Raw genomic sequence first — 14,877 nt, 5'->3', positions numbered from 1 at the left:
TTTATGCAAATCACACTCTGATCAAACTTTAGTCAGTGAACATAGTGTGAAACGATTCTCTTGGATAAGGGGAAGATGGAGAAAAAAATTCTCCATCTTTTCCATTCAGTCAATCCATGTAAATGAGTACAGTTCGACGGACTCATTAACTTGCATTGCTGAGTGCGATCCGATAATCAGATCAAACTCAACCATGCTGTGATTTTAAATTGCATTGGCTGGGTCAGAAGAAGAAAGCTGAAAATGTGCACGGTCCCATTGGATAACATTGGTCCAGTGTAATCTGTTGTTTTCTTTGTTATGGGGACACTGGGGCTAGCACAAAATAAAGGACCTAGACTTGCTCTAAGGCCTCATTCAGACGTACATGGTGCAAATACATCTTCTTTCCATGTTCAAGAAGAGATCATGTACCTATTGTAATTTATGGTGCTATTCACATGTCCATATTAGGGATGAGCTTTCCGATATTGAAATATCGGAAATCGGCCCGATATTTGCGATATCGGAATTCCGATTTCCGATTCTGATATTTTTTTCATATTGGAAATCGGAAATCCCATAATCCTTCAGCCTCTGAGCGCTCCGTGGAGCCAATCAGGAGCTGAAGAATTGCTGACAACATTGTGTAACTCTCCTAAGCTTGGTAGGAGGCGTCCAAACTTGCTAGCTAGGGGCTGCGCTGCGATTGGCTGGCTGGATGGTGTGATCAGGCAGTATAAAAGGCTACGCCTGCCATTTTAGCCTCAGTCTACTGTGAAAGCAGATAGGGATAGGTTGCTGTTGGAGATAGGGAGAGATCTCGGTTCTTATAGCGATACAAATTGTTTTTCAGCAACAGTAGCAGCCCCTGTGTGTTACAGAAGCAGTCTTTTTCCTCACTGATGCTGCTCAGTTTCATTTTTTGTGCTGTGCAGGCTCTCAGTGAGGTGCTTAGTGAGACAGTGCAGAGCACATTCACTGCAGCGGCTGCTGCAGCTCCTCTTGCTGCAGCACTGTGTGGTGTTTGTCTCACTGCCTTTTCTTTTCATCCCTTAAATCCCCTTCCCCTATTTTTTCCTAAAAGTTAAACACTATATAGGGATTGTGTTGTGAGGGACCCAAACAACCTCTGTAGCTGGTGCCACACAGCACCTGGCCCAGTCCCGGAGAATCCTTTTTTTTTGGTATCACAGCAGTGTCATTTACTGCAATGTGACATCCAACCGTAACGTGTACACCAATACCACAAACACATGTTACTGTTATGAATGAGTCACCGTAGGAGGCAAAAGCAGAAATACAAGCTAAGTCCAGAAAACCAGAGAAGTTGGCAACTATCAGATTGCAGACCCCTGAACCTATCAACAACAACTAGCAGTAGCCGTGGGGGGTTCCTATGATGCCCTAGACCCCTTGATCACAGCCAGAGAATTACATAGGCCTAAAGAAAGAAAGGGGAAATCTAAACTGCCCCAGAGCAGACCCCAAAGCAATAGGCAGCCCCCAACATATAATGACGGTGAAGCAAGATGAAAATACTAACACAGACAGAAAGATAGACTGAGCAAAGACGGGGCCCAAAACTACCTAGATAGGAAAGGACAGGAAGGCTGCTGTCTGCAATCTGCCAAAACCCTATCAAAGACATAAGCCAACAAGCTGATATGAAAAAGGCCCTGAAGCAGCTAGGCTTCAAAAACTAAATCAGCACTCAGGTATTTTCAGAAGACAGAGCTAAATGAATTCAGCACACCCCAGCAGGGAATGGCAGAAATCCAGAAAAACAAAGCAAAACAAAGTCAAAGCACCAAAGCAAAAGGCCGAGCAGCAAACTTAGCTTTAGAGGAGCAGGAATTCAGACTGGTCTCCAAGGATCCCACAGAGAAATCACCCGCAGGGCAGAAGGGCGTCGGTAGCCTTATATCCAGTCAGTAACTCCACTCAGCCAGTCATCATCATCAGCCTCAGGTGTTTGATAATCAGGCTCACTACCTTTCTTTACCAGAAGAGGGAGTTCCTCGGGCCTCAGTAATGAAGGGGAAAATGAACTCACAACAGTACCTCCCCCTTGAGGAGGGGTCACCGAACCCTCAACTACGCCACCAGGGCGATCAGGGTGAGCCCTATGAACCCTTCCACTTAACCAAATACTGGAGTCTCCGTCTAGCCAGGCGGGAATCCAGTACTTTCTCTACCTCATATTCCATGTTACCTTCAACCAATACAGGGTCTGGAGGTGCCACCCCCGGAACAACAGGTTCAACAAACCTCTTCAACAAAGATTTATGGAACACATTATGGATTTTAAATGTGACAGGAAGAGCCAAACGAAAAGAGACCGGATTAATAATCTCCACAATCTTGTAAGGTCCAATAAATCTAGGCTTAAACTTAGGAGAAGCCACCTTAATAGCAATATTTTTTGATGATAACCACACCATATCACCAACTTTAAACTGGGGACCAATGGTCCTATGTCGGTTGGAAAACCGCTGGGCCTTTTCCTGGGAGAGAGATAACTTATCCACCACTTGGTCCCAGATCTGGTGCATTCTCTCCACCACAGTGTCAACACCTGGGCAGGCAGAGGGCTCCACCTGCCCTGAAGAAAACTGAGGATGAAACCCAAAGTTACAAAAAAAAGGTGACATCAAAGTGGCAGAACTAGCTCTATTATTTAAAGCAAATTCGGCCAAGGGCAAAAATGAAACCCAATCATCCTGATCAGCAGAAATAAAACATCTCAAATATGACTCCAAGGTCTGGTTTGTTCTCTCTGTCTGCCCATTGGTCTGAGGGTGAAAAGCAGAGGAGAAGGACAACTGAATTCCCAGCCTGGAACAGAAAGTTCTCCAAAATCTAGACACAAACTGGACTCCTCTGTCAGATACAATGTTCTCAGGAATCCCGTGCAAACGAACCACCTGTTGTAAAAACAGGGGCACCAACTCAGAGGAAGACGGCAACTTAGGGAGTGGTACAAGATGAACAATCTTAGAGAACCTATCACAAATCACCCAAATAACAGTCATCCTCTCAGAGACAGGCATATCAGAGATGAAATCCATTGAAATATGGGTCCATGGCCTCTTGGGGACAGGCAAAGGCATCAACAACCCACTAGAGCGAGAACACGATTTAGACCGGGAGCACGTCCCACAGGACTGCACAAAATTCCTGACATCACGAGACAAGGAGGGCCACCAAAAAAAACGACTCACCAGATCTCTAGTACCAAAAATACCTGGATGACCAGCCAAAGCAGAGCAATGAACTTCAGACATCACTCTCTTCTTCCACTGGTCAGGAACATACAACTTTCCACTGGGACAACGCTCAGGTTTGTCCTCCTGGAACTCTTCCAGAGCACGTCTCAAATCGGGCGAGATGGTAGAAAGAACTACCCCTTCGCCTAAGATGGTAGCAGGCTTGGTCACCACAGGAGAATCAGCAAAGAAGCTCCTAGGGAGAGCGTCTTCCTTGACATTCTTTGTTCCAGGAAGAAAAGAAACCACAAAATCAAAACGTGTAAAAAACAAGGCCCACCTAGCCTGTCTAGGGTTCAAGCGCTTAGCCGACTCTAGGTAAATCAAATTCTTGTGCTTAGTGAGGACCACGACTTGATGCTTAGCTCCCTCCAACCAATGTCTCCACTCCTCAAATGCCCATTTCATGGCCAACAGTTCCCTATTCCCCACATCATAGTTACGTTCAGATGGAGAGAACTTTCTGGAAAAGAAAGCACAGGGATTCATTTTAGATGTTACAGGATCCTTTTGGGACAAAGCAGCTCCTGCACCAATCTCAGAAGCATCCACCTCTATCTGGAATGGAAGTGAGACATCAGGTTGCCGCAAAACCGGGGCGGAGGTGAATCTTCGCTTCAGCTCCTGAAAGGAAGAAACAGCCTCCGGAGACCAATTTAACACATCAGCACCCTTCTTAGTCAAATCAGTCAATGGCTTGGCAATACTAGAAAATTTTGCTATAAATTTCCGATAAAAATTAGCAAAACCCAAAAACTTCTGGAGGGCCTTCAAAGAAGTGGGCTGAACCCAATCGTGAATGGCCTGTACCTTGGCCGGGTCCATTTCAATAGTTGATGGGGACAAAATAAATCCCAAAAAAGAAATCCTCTGTACTCCAAAAAGGCATTTAGATCCTTTGACATACAGGGAATTCTCCCTCAAGATCCGGAACACAGTCCGAATATGTTCCACATGAGAATCCCAATCCTTGGAGAAGATCAAAATATCATCCAGATAGATAATCAAAAATTTATCGACAAAATCTCGGAAAATATCGTTCATGAAGCACTGGAAGACAGAAGGGGCATTAGTGAGCCCAAAAGGCATCACCAGGTACTCAAAATGTCCCTCCGGAGTATTAAACGCCATCTTCCATTCATCCCCATGCTTAATGCGAATAAGATTATACGCCCCCCTGAGGTCAAGCTTGGTAAACCAACAAGCACCTTTAACTCTGGAGAATAGATCAGAAATCAGGGGTAACGGATACTGATATTTAACAGTAATTTTGTTGAGGGCACGATAATCAATACAAGGTCTTAATGATCCATCCTTTTTGGCTGCAAAAAAAAAACCGGCACCTAAGGGTGATGACGATGGTCTAATATGACCCTTCTCCAACGCCTCCTTAATATAGGATCGCATAGCCTCGTGCTCGGGTACAGATAAATTGAAGAGCCGACCCTTGGGAAATTTACACCCCGGGCTCAGTTCAATTGCACAGTCATAACTCCTATGAGGAGGCAGAGATGCAGACTCATTCTCACTAAATACATCATAAAAGTCCACCAAATAATCAGGAACATCATGCGACTGAGGAGAGGTGGAAAACACCGGAGCCTCACTAAAGGCACACCGACAACCCCAACTCACCACAGACACAGATTTCCAATCCAAAACTGGATTATGAATCTGTAACCAGGGAAACCCCAGAACAATAGTATCATGCAGATTATGCAACACCAAAAATCTGCAATTTTCTTGATGGTCTGGGGCGACCCGCATTACCACCTGGGTCCAAAACTGGGGTTTATTTTTAGCCAAAGGAGTAGCATCAATCCCCCTCAAAGGGATAGGCGTCTGCAGAGGTGTCATCGGACATCCACAACGTTTAGCAAAATCCAAGTCCATTAGGTTTAGGGCTGCTCCCGAATCCACAAAAGCCTTGGCGGAAAATGTGGACAGGGAGCAGATCAGAGTAATAGCCAGAAGAAACTTAGGTTGAACACCCCCAACAGAAAACGTGTGTGCAAAGCGTTTCTCTTGTTTAGGACAGACAGAAATAATATGCGAGGCATCTCCACAGAAAAAACACAACTTATTACGCCTTCTGAACTCCTGCTCTCTGGAAAAAACTCTATCACATTGCATAGGTTCAGACATTTGTTCAACAGGTGGCAACACCTCTTGTGCAGCTTTGCGTTCGCGCAAACGCCGATCAACCTGAATGGCTAATGACATAGAATCGTCAAGACCAGAGGGAACAGGAAATCCCACCATAGTATCTTTTACGGCTTCTGACAACCCCTTCCGAAAGAGAGCAGCCAAGGCATTATCATTCCAGGTAGTAAGTACTGCCCACTTTCGGAATTTTTGACAGTACAATTCTGCAGAATCACGACCCTGGCTCAATGCCAGCAGGGTCTTTTCAGCCTGATCAATGGCATTAGGTTCGTCATACAACAACCCCAAAGCTTGAAAGAATGCGTTCACATTAGTCAGAATAGGATCATCTGGTTTGAAAGAAAATGCCCAATCCTGGGGATCGCCACGCAGCAAAGAGATGACAATTTTAACCTGCTGCGCGGAGCTCCCTGACGAGTTAGGCTTCAAGGCAAAAAATAATTTACAATTATTTTTGAAATTCAAAAATTTAGACCGATCCCCAAAAAATACATCAGGTGTAGGAATCTTTGGTTCAGCAGCATGTGAATGAGCAAGGTAGGCGGAAATTCCCCGCACTTCCGCAGCGAGCTGCTCCACACGATTAGACAATTGCTTTATCTCCATTGAGAGAAAAAAAAATTCCCCCTACGGCCTCAGAGATATAGAGGAAAAAATATACATACTTCTTTTTTTTTTTTTTACAATTCTTTCCTGCTAATGAGTACCCTAGGATCTGCGGTATGGCGGGTGATTCTGTTATGAATGAGTCACCGTAGGAGGCAAAAGCAGAAATACAGGCTAAGTCCAGAAAACCAGAGAAGTTGGCAACTATCAGATTGCAGACCCCTGAACCTATCAACAACAACTAGCAGTAGCCGTGGGGGGTTCCTACGATGCCCTAGACCCCTCGATCACAGCCGGAGAATTACATAGGCCTAAAGAAAGAAAGGGGAAATCTAAACTGCCCCAGAGCAGACCCCAAAGCAATAGGCAGCCCCCAACATATAATGACGGTGAAGCAAGATGAAAATACTAACACAGACAGAAAGATAGACTGAGCAAAGACGGGGCCCAAAACTACCTAGATAGGAAAGGACAGGAAGGCTGCTGTCTGCAATCTGCCAAAACCCTATCAAAGACATAAGCCAACAAGCTGATATGAAAAAGGCCCTGAAGCAGCTAGGCTTCAAAAACTAAAACAGCACTCAGGTATTTTCAGAAGACAGAGCTAAATGAATTCAGCACACCCCAGCAGGGAATGGCAGAAATCCAGAAAAACAAAGCAAAACAAAGTCAAAGCACCAAAGCAAAAGGCCGAGCAGCAAACTTAGCTTTAGAGGAGCAGGAATTCAGACTGGTCTCCAAGGATACCACAGAGAAATCACCTGCAGGGCAGAAGGGCGTCGGGCAGCCTTATATCCAGTCAGTAACTCCACTCAGCCAGTCATCATCATCAGCCTCAGGTGTTTGATAATCAGGCTCACTACCTTTCTTTACCAGAAGAGGGAGTTCCTCGGGCCTCAGTAATGAAGGGGAAAATGAACTCACAACACGTTACTCTTTGTGTAGGCCACACTAGATTCAAATAAAGTGTAGCAGACACACCATCATAATACAGTGCCATTAGTGTTTCTTATACCTGTTTGTAGTCCTACAGGATAAGCACACTAATTCCTAATAATTACTTTCTTGCCATTCTGAATCCATCGATAGAGATGAAGAAGGCAGGGAGTAAGGGACGTCCCCACGGCAGGCCACGGAACAGGTGCATCAGCAGCTAGACATGGTGCACATCGAGAGCAAGCAGCAGGCCCAAGTCACTCAGCACCTACTTTCACCCGGCAGCAGTCATTTATGCGCAGCTTGTTAGGAGCGCAGGGCCATAGGCTGATAAGAGAGGATCAAGTAGAAACCGTTGTTGGTTGGATGGCAGCTGAGGAATCCACCTCAATGAGCACAGCTTCCTCCCAGGACCTCTCCACCACATCGGGTCAGGCCACTGAAGAGCAGCACCCATCTGCTTCTTCACCGCCCACTAAATTGCCCAGACATTCAGAGGGCCAGGAGCCAACCTTAATCCTCTTCTCAGAATCTGTTTGCTTGGAATCTGTGTGCCATCCAGACAGCACTCCTGCAGCTGAAGAAGAGGTAGTGTGCACAGATGCGCAACCACTGTGTCCGTCTGAGGAAGAAGTGGAGGGTGGGCCAGTGCCCACAGTGACCAGACCCCAGTCAGCAGATGATAATGAAGCTCAGCTGCCAGTTTCTGCTGACGAAAGTGTACTGGATGTCGAGGTCCTTGACCCATCATGGCATGCTGAGGGGCAGTAAGCAAGTGGGGATAGCTCAGAGGAAGAGCTTGCAGGTGTGGCGCAGCGTGGCCGTCCACGTGGGAGAGGAAGAGGGAAAAATTGGTTGTCGGCTCCCTCAACTTCAGCACCCGTTAGGGGCAGGGCTCTTTTAAAGAACACAAGGGGTGCACCCAAGAGTTGTGGTGCATGGGCCTTTTTGCGACCAAGTTGCAGATGATGTTACAGTAGTCAGATGCAAGCTTTGTTGACAAACTGTGCGGAGAGGGAAGAACGCCAGCAACCTTAATACCACTAATATGTTGACGTATGTCAGGGAGAGGCACCCTGTAGAGTGGCAGCATCACACTCAAGATGATTCGCCACCTGCAGATGGTTCCCCACCTTCCACCTCTTCAGCCACAGTGGCCACCTCTTACTCCAGCTCGCAAACAGCTGCTCCCGCTTCCTCGCCAGAATGCCAGGGTGCATCTGCAGGCAGTGTTGTGCGGCGGCACACTGTCTGTACTTCGTCAGCATCAGCATCCCAATCGCTGGCATCCTCACACTCCCAATCCAGTGTGCAGCCATCTGTCACACAGGTGTGGGAGAAAAGGCGCCCGTACTCAGCAAACCACCCACGAGCACAGGGCATGAATTCTCGCATTGCCAAACTGCTTGCAGTGGAAATGCTACCATTCTGGCTGGTGAGCAAGCCAGCCTTTATCGATAAGTTAGGGTTTGCAATCCCACAATACAGCGTTCCCAGCCACTTCTACTTCAGCAGGCATGCCGTCCCCGCCCTGCAACAGCATGTGGAGCGTAAAATTAAGCATGCGCTACAAAATGCACTTAGTAGCAAGGTCCACCTGACCACCGATGCGTGGACCAGTCAGCATGGCCAGGGACGCTACATTTCCATCACCGCCCATTGGGTAAATGTAGTTGAGCCTGGAACTGAAGTAGACAGTGCAAGTGCACGGGTCCTGCCAGCTCCATGGATTGCAGGCCTCTCCTCCGTACAAATTGACTCCTCCTCATACTCCTCGGCAGACTCGCCTGCACCCAGACATACCACAACAACCGATTTCAGCACTGCATCGGCCTAACATCAACAGGCCGTGTTGAAATTGGTTTATCTGGGTGATGTTAGCCACACCGCAACCGAGCTGTGGAACACGCTCAAGGAGCAGAGCGACATGTGTCTTGCCAGGTATGGTGGTGTGTGACAACAGCCGAAACCTGGCGGAGGCTCTGGGCCTAGGTGGTCTGACTCACATTCCATGCCTTGCCCATGTCCTAAACTTGGTGGTGCAGAGTTTCCTTAGGAACTATCCTGACCTTGAGGAGCTGCTGCACAAAGTCAGATACGAGTGCTCTCATTTGCGGCGTTCAAGCATGGCTGCATCGCGCCTTTCAGCCATGCAGCGCAGATTGGGCCTGCCCGAGCACCGCATCATTGTTGACCTCCCCACCAGGTGGAATTCGACTTTGCATATGCTGCGGAGGTTGTGTGAGCCGCAGCCTGCAATTATGGAGTTGCAGCTGCAGCAGGCGCAAAGTAGGTGACACACATCTCAGCCCTCCCACTTTACAACCACAGAGTGGGCATCCATGAAGGACATATGCACCATTTTGAAGTGCTTCGAGGACTCCACTCTGATGGTGAGCGCGGATGCTGTCCTACTCAGCCTGACTATTCCCCTTATATGCCTTATAGAATCATCACTTAAAGGACTAAGGGATGAGGTTTCTCTGGAGGAGGAGGAGTATGATGAGACACTTGGACCAACCAGGCAATCTTCATCGGCCCGGTTGGTACAAAGCTCTGTGGGTGCCTCACAAAGGTCCAGGCAGGACACAGCAAGCGAGGAGGATGAGGAGGACTATGAGGATGAGCCAGAGGAGGAAAGTACACAGCGCTCTACTAGTAGTCACCAGATAGAGCGTGGAAGGGGTGATGCAGAGCAGCCAGAGCACATTCCTCCAGCTGGTGACAGCGATGCATGGCCAGTTGGCAGTCTTCAGCACATGAGTGACTTCATGTTGCAGTGTCTGAGAAACGACCCACGCGTGGCCCGTATTCTCCACACAAATGACTACTGGGTGGCCACCCTCTTAGATCCACGTTACCGGGACAGCCTTCAAAGCCTAATTACACCGTTAAACCGGGCGCGTAAAATGCAGGAGTACCAAGGTGCACTGGTTAATTCACTCATGTACTCTTTTCCACTGCATAGCAGTGATGCGCGTGCACTAGCAGGCACCTCAGTGCGTCCTGAGCCCAGCGGAATCTGTTCAGAAGCCGGTAGCAGAAGCAGTACATCTGCTACTGACAGGTTCAGTATACCCAACCTGTTCCAACGGTTTCTGAACCCGCAAACAGTTTGGGCACCATCAGCACAGACAGTGCAACGCACTAGGAGGCAACGTTACCGTGACATGGTGACACAATACCTCTCCACCCCTGTCAGTGTGCTTCAGGATAGATCTGCCCCCTTCAAGTTTTGGGTCTCCAAGTTGGATAGATGGCCCGAGCTTAGCCAGTATGCCTGGGAGGTCCTGGCTTGTTCTTGTGCCAGTGTGATTTCTGAACGTGTCTTTAGTGCAGCTGGCAATGTACTAACAGACCAATGTATCAGACTATCCGCTGCAAATGTGGACCGGCTTACATTCCTAAAAATGCCTGGATTTCTAGTGACTTTTGCTGCCCTGGGCCAGAGTAGACAGGTTACATGCATGGTTGGTAGCAGTATGCATGCTCTGTCATGTGCCTATGTTGCACACAACGTCATCTGTTATGCCAGTGCTCTGGCCTCTACTACCAACATCTAGCTCCTGGTTCTGTGACTGACTCTTTCACCTCATACTGTTTTCCATGGGCTCTAGTACCGCCAGCTAGTGCCCATTTCCGTGACTGCTGATTTCACAGCATGCCGTGTTTCTGGGCTCTAGTACCGCCAGCAAGTGCCCATTTCCGTGACTGCTGATTTCACAGCATGCTGTGTTTCTGGGCTACAGTAACGCCAGCTGTACCTCGTTAGACCAAAGTGGAAAAAAGGATGACAGATGCCAAACACCTATAGGCAGAAGCACAAGAGACGTTATCCAGCCACGCCGGCTGTTTCCTGGCTGTGAAGTGCGGACACAGGTGCCTCCCCAGAGGGGTAAACCGAGTTCCAGCATCGCCAGCTGGTTCTCGGGAGTGTCCAAGGGCACGGGTACCTCCTGCTCCAAACCGTGTTTCGACAACGCTCACCGTTACACGGTTGTGTCCGCCGCACTGTTCCACGCCCCCGCCGTACATCATTCCGGCTCAGTTTGCTGTTATCCATGGTGTCGGCAGTGTAGGAGTCCCCTACGTGGACTCCGGGACCTGGCGCTCAAGGTTGGTCTAGACAGTGCCAGTAGGCCCTCCTCCTCCCCTGCTGCGACTGCGGAGTAAAGAAGATTGTGTCTGGGTTGCGGGGGCAAATGTGGCTCTTGCACCTTCTGCCGAGAAGACATTACTCCGGTAGAAGACCCAAGACAGGAAGACAGATGCAGAAGACCCAAGACAGGAAGACAGATGCAGAAGACCCAAGACAAGAAGACAGATGGAGATGTCCCCGGACTCCTGTATTTTTGCTCTTGAAATTGCATCTTTGTGTGTTTTTTTTGGGCTTCTCGGCAGTGCTTTTGGCTTATGTCACTAGTACATTGTGGTATCCGGGCTACAGTAATGTCAGCTGTTGCCCAGTACAGCCACTGGCACTTTTACCTTCTGCTGCGTATCTGGGTTCCAGTAACGTCAGCTGGTTCTCAGTAGAGTCAATGGCTTAGGTCCCTCTTTTGTGGTATCCGAGTTACAGTAACGTCTGCTGGTCCTTGGTAGTGCATTCTGGCACAGGTTACCTCCTGCTTAGTTATCGGCCTCCGGTAGCGTCAGCTGGTGCCCGTTAGTTCCATTGGCTCTTATGCTGATTTCTGCTGCCTATACGGGTTCCAGACTCACCAGCTGGTTCTCTCAAGTTCCTGTGCCTACTGTTACTTCTGCATATTTCCTCTGGGTTTGGGAAATTCTGCGACCAGCCAATAGCAGGATAACCATAGACAAAGGTTTAGGAAGCAGTAGGAGCAGATAAACATGAACCAAAAGCAGAATATCAATATGCAGAATTACTGAATAACAGTAATATAATCAGCAGAAGAAGACTAAGCATGGTTTAAAGGGAGTGTATCTGTTCCTCCACGTGGTGCTCCTGGAAACTCCCTGCAAAGCAAGGTGAGCTGAACATGGACACATGTCAGTCAAAGGGCATATTGACACCACCACTGGCAGTTTTAATTTAATAATGTAAAATCACTAACCCTAACTATCCCTAACCCCTAACCCTTACCCTAACCCTTACCCTACTAACCATAAACCCTAACCCTACCCCAACTAATCCTAACCCAAACTGTCGTAGTCTTCCTGTCACTTGAGCTCCCCCTGGGGACTGGAACTTTCTGGAACCCTCCTGTCAAATTTATATCATTCCCGGTTCCCTGTAACTCCGCCCCCATGACCAACAGTTTCCTAAGCCCTAAGCTGATGTCAAGTCCTTTACTCACACTCCTCCCTACCCTCTAATGGTCAACCCAAGGTACTGCACGTCCACTACACTTTCTCAGCTATTTTCCCACTGTAGTAACTGACACCTGTCTAAACTGTGCAAACCTTCCTTTCTCTATTCTGACAAGTCCGTCCGTCCATCAGGTCACCTTCCCTACACACTCACCAAATCCCGGTGATGACACTAGTACTATTTTTTTCACGTACATGTTTAAACATGAATAAGTTAATGAAACCTATCAGAGGTACTGGAAATAATATTCTGAAATGTTATTATATATTATATCATGAATTACATCTATGTATGCTCTTCTAGGAGAAGAAGGAGATTGTCCCTAAGGCCGGGATCACACTTGCGAGAAACTCGGACAAGTTTTGCACGTCAATACCCAGCACTGCCGCTGGCACTCGGTAGCGGAACGCATGGCTGCATGTATTTCTATGCAGCCACACGCTCCGCTCCCGAGTGCCGGCGGCAGTGCCGGGCATTAAGATGCGAGATTCGTCTGAGTTTCTCGCATGTATGGTCCTGGCTTATTTTAGGTTTCTGCATAACAGTTTTGATGCCTCATTATATACACTATAACAATGTATGTGTTAATTAATATTTGTTTTCAACCTTCCTTACACAATTCATCATGTTAAAATTTCTACACGATATTATATGGCACAATCCATAAAAAATATATACTTGAAACTAATGTTTTTCATTATGTAAGCCTATGGGTAATAAATGGTCAACAGATTGCATCAAGTAGAGACATCTGTCTCAGTCATTTAGCAAAAAAAGACTGTATATTTAATCAATTATTACAGTCAGAAAAAGAAAATGAATAGTTAAAGGGTTGTCACTTTCTAAAAACTGATACCATTAATGGTGATTTAAGGGGACATTTTGATAGTATGAGCTCAGTCCTGAGCACCTGCCAATGTTTTGTGAGAATTTTTCGCATCACATCCCACTGGTGGTTATGTATCGAGATAAAGCGTATCATTTTGTCATCAGATTTTCTGTTCTTGCTGGAGGTAAGTAAAACATCCTTCAAAGTGCTTTGAGCTCTGACGTATCGCCTTCTAATGCTCCTCTTACTGTACCCTCGATCTAAAAATCTCTCCCCAAGGTCCACAGCTTGTTTCTTAACACTCATCCGATTTACAAATCGATCTAATCCAGAGAAACTGTCCCACTGGGACAGCACTGATCGTCGAACCTACATGTGGTGAGGAGGCGTAAAGCAATGCATTTATACTGATGCATGCAAAGAGGAAAACAGAGCAAACGGGTGGATAGAGTAAAAAATCATTTTTTATTAATTTAGTGCATACAAGTAAGATTGCAAGTAATGATAGATAAAATCATGAAAAAACAACACCACAGGATAAGGGAACAGAGACCCCCAGGGAAACAGACAGCCACCATGCATGAAGTGGCATGCAAGTGCGTAAGGTTCAATAATAAATGCCACCTCGCTTCATCCACCTAAGGATCCCTGCACCGCAATATGTAAGCATAGTGGTACTCCAAAAGCGCTGAGTGCGCCAAATATAAAGAGCGGTATCTTACCGGGGATGGAGGCAGGAGCTGAGTAAACCCGGGGCCAGGTGGGGGAAAGCCCGATGCGCGTTTCGCGTGTGTATAGACACGCTTTCTCAAGGGAAGTATCGCGGGAAGGGTGAAGGACCTTCTTATGCCCCATGTGACTATGTCACGTGGTCACCAGTGAACCAATTAGAATGGTTTAAAGTGGCGCATGCGCGCTGGGCACTGCAAGCGCCGGTGATGCAGAGACAAAGCGTCACACATTACCCCGGGCTAGGGGGAAGGGGAAAGTTCCCGAAAGCCCAGAGGAAGGCATTTATACTGATGTTTCCTTCCTATATACATCAGTGTGGATTAGGCCATCAGTTTGCATCTCAAGCTTGATGTCAAGAAATGAGATCTCTTGACTGTGGTAGTTATAAGTAAGTCAAATATTTGAGTCGTTGCGGTTCACCATTGTCATAAAGCTCCTTAAATCATTAACCAAACCATGCCAAATAAATAAAATATCTTCTATGTAACAAAACCTTCCAAGGATGTGGGAAGCGGCATATGGGTCATCGGGAAATATAGTCCTTTCCCAAACTCCTGTGCCTGCTGCTAAAGAGAAATGAATATTCACTGCATTCCACGCCTATTGGCATAGAGGGCAATACTAAGTATTCATTTATTCTTAATAGCATCCTGGTATGCATGGCCCCATTCTTTTCCTGGTATGATTGGCCCTCATCCCCATCCTGGTAAGCATGGCTCCATCCTAATCCTGGTATGAATGGCCATCATGTCCATCCTGTTATGCATGGCCCCAGCAGAAAGGTCAAAGCTAGTATGGTGCGCACTCAAGGTCTAAAAGGAAAGGTGCTAGTGAATCGGACCAACTAGGGCCCCAAATATATATACAAAAGTAATTCACTGCACTCAACAAAAGAGATATTTTGCAATCCAATTGTGAATTCATTCAGAGTGTCCAATCCAATAAAAATGTGCCAACAACAAAACTTGTACAAAAATACCCGACGTTTCGATCCTCCCGGATCTTATTCATGGGGTACACTACAA

This window comes from Dendrobates tinctorius, unplaced genomic scaffold, assembly GCF_039654945.1.
Source record: "Dendrobates tinctorius isolate UK_male_01 unplaced genomic scaffold, ASM3965494v1 ptg000011l, whole genome shotgun sequence".
NCBI classification, from domain to species: domain Eukaryota; kingdom Metazoa; phylum Chordata; class Amphibia; order Anura; family Dendrobatidae; genus Dendrobates; species Dendrobates tinctorius.
Note: the sequence above shows the minus strand (reverse complement) of the source record.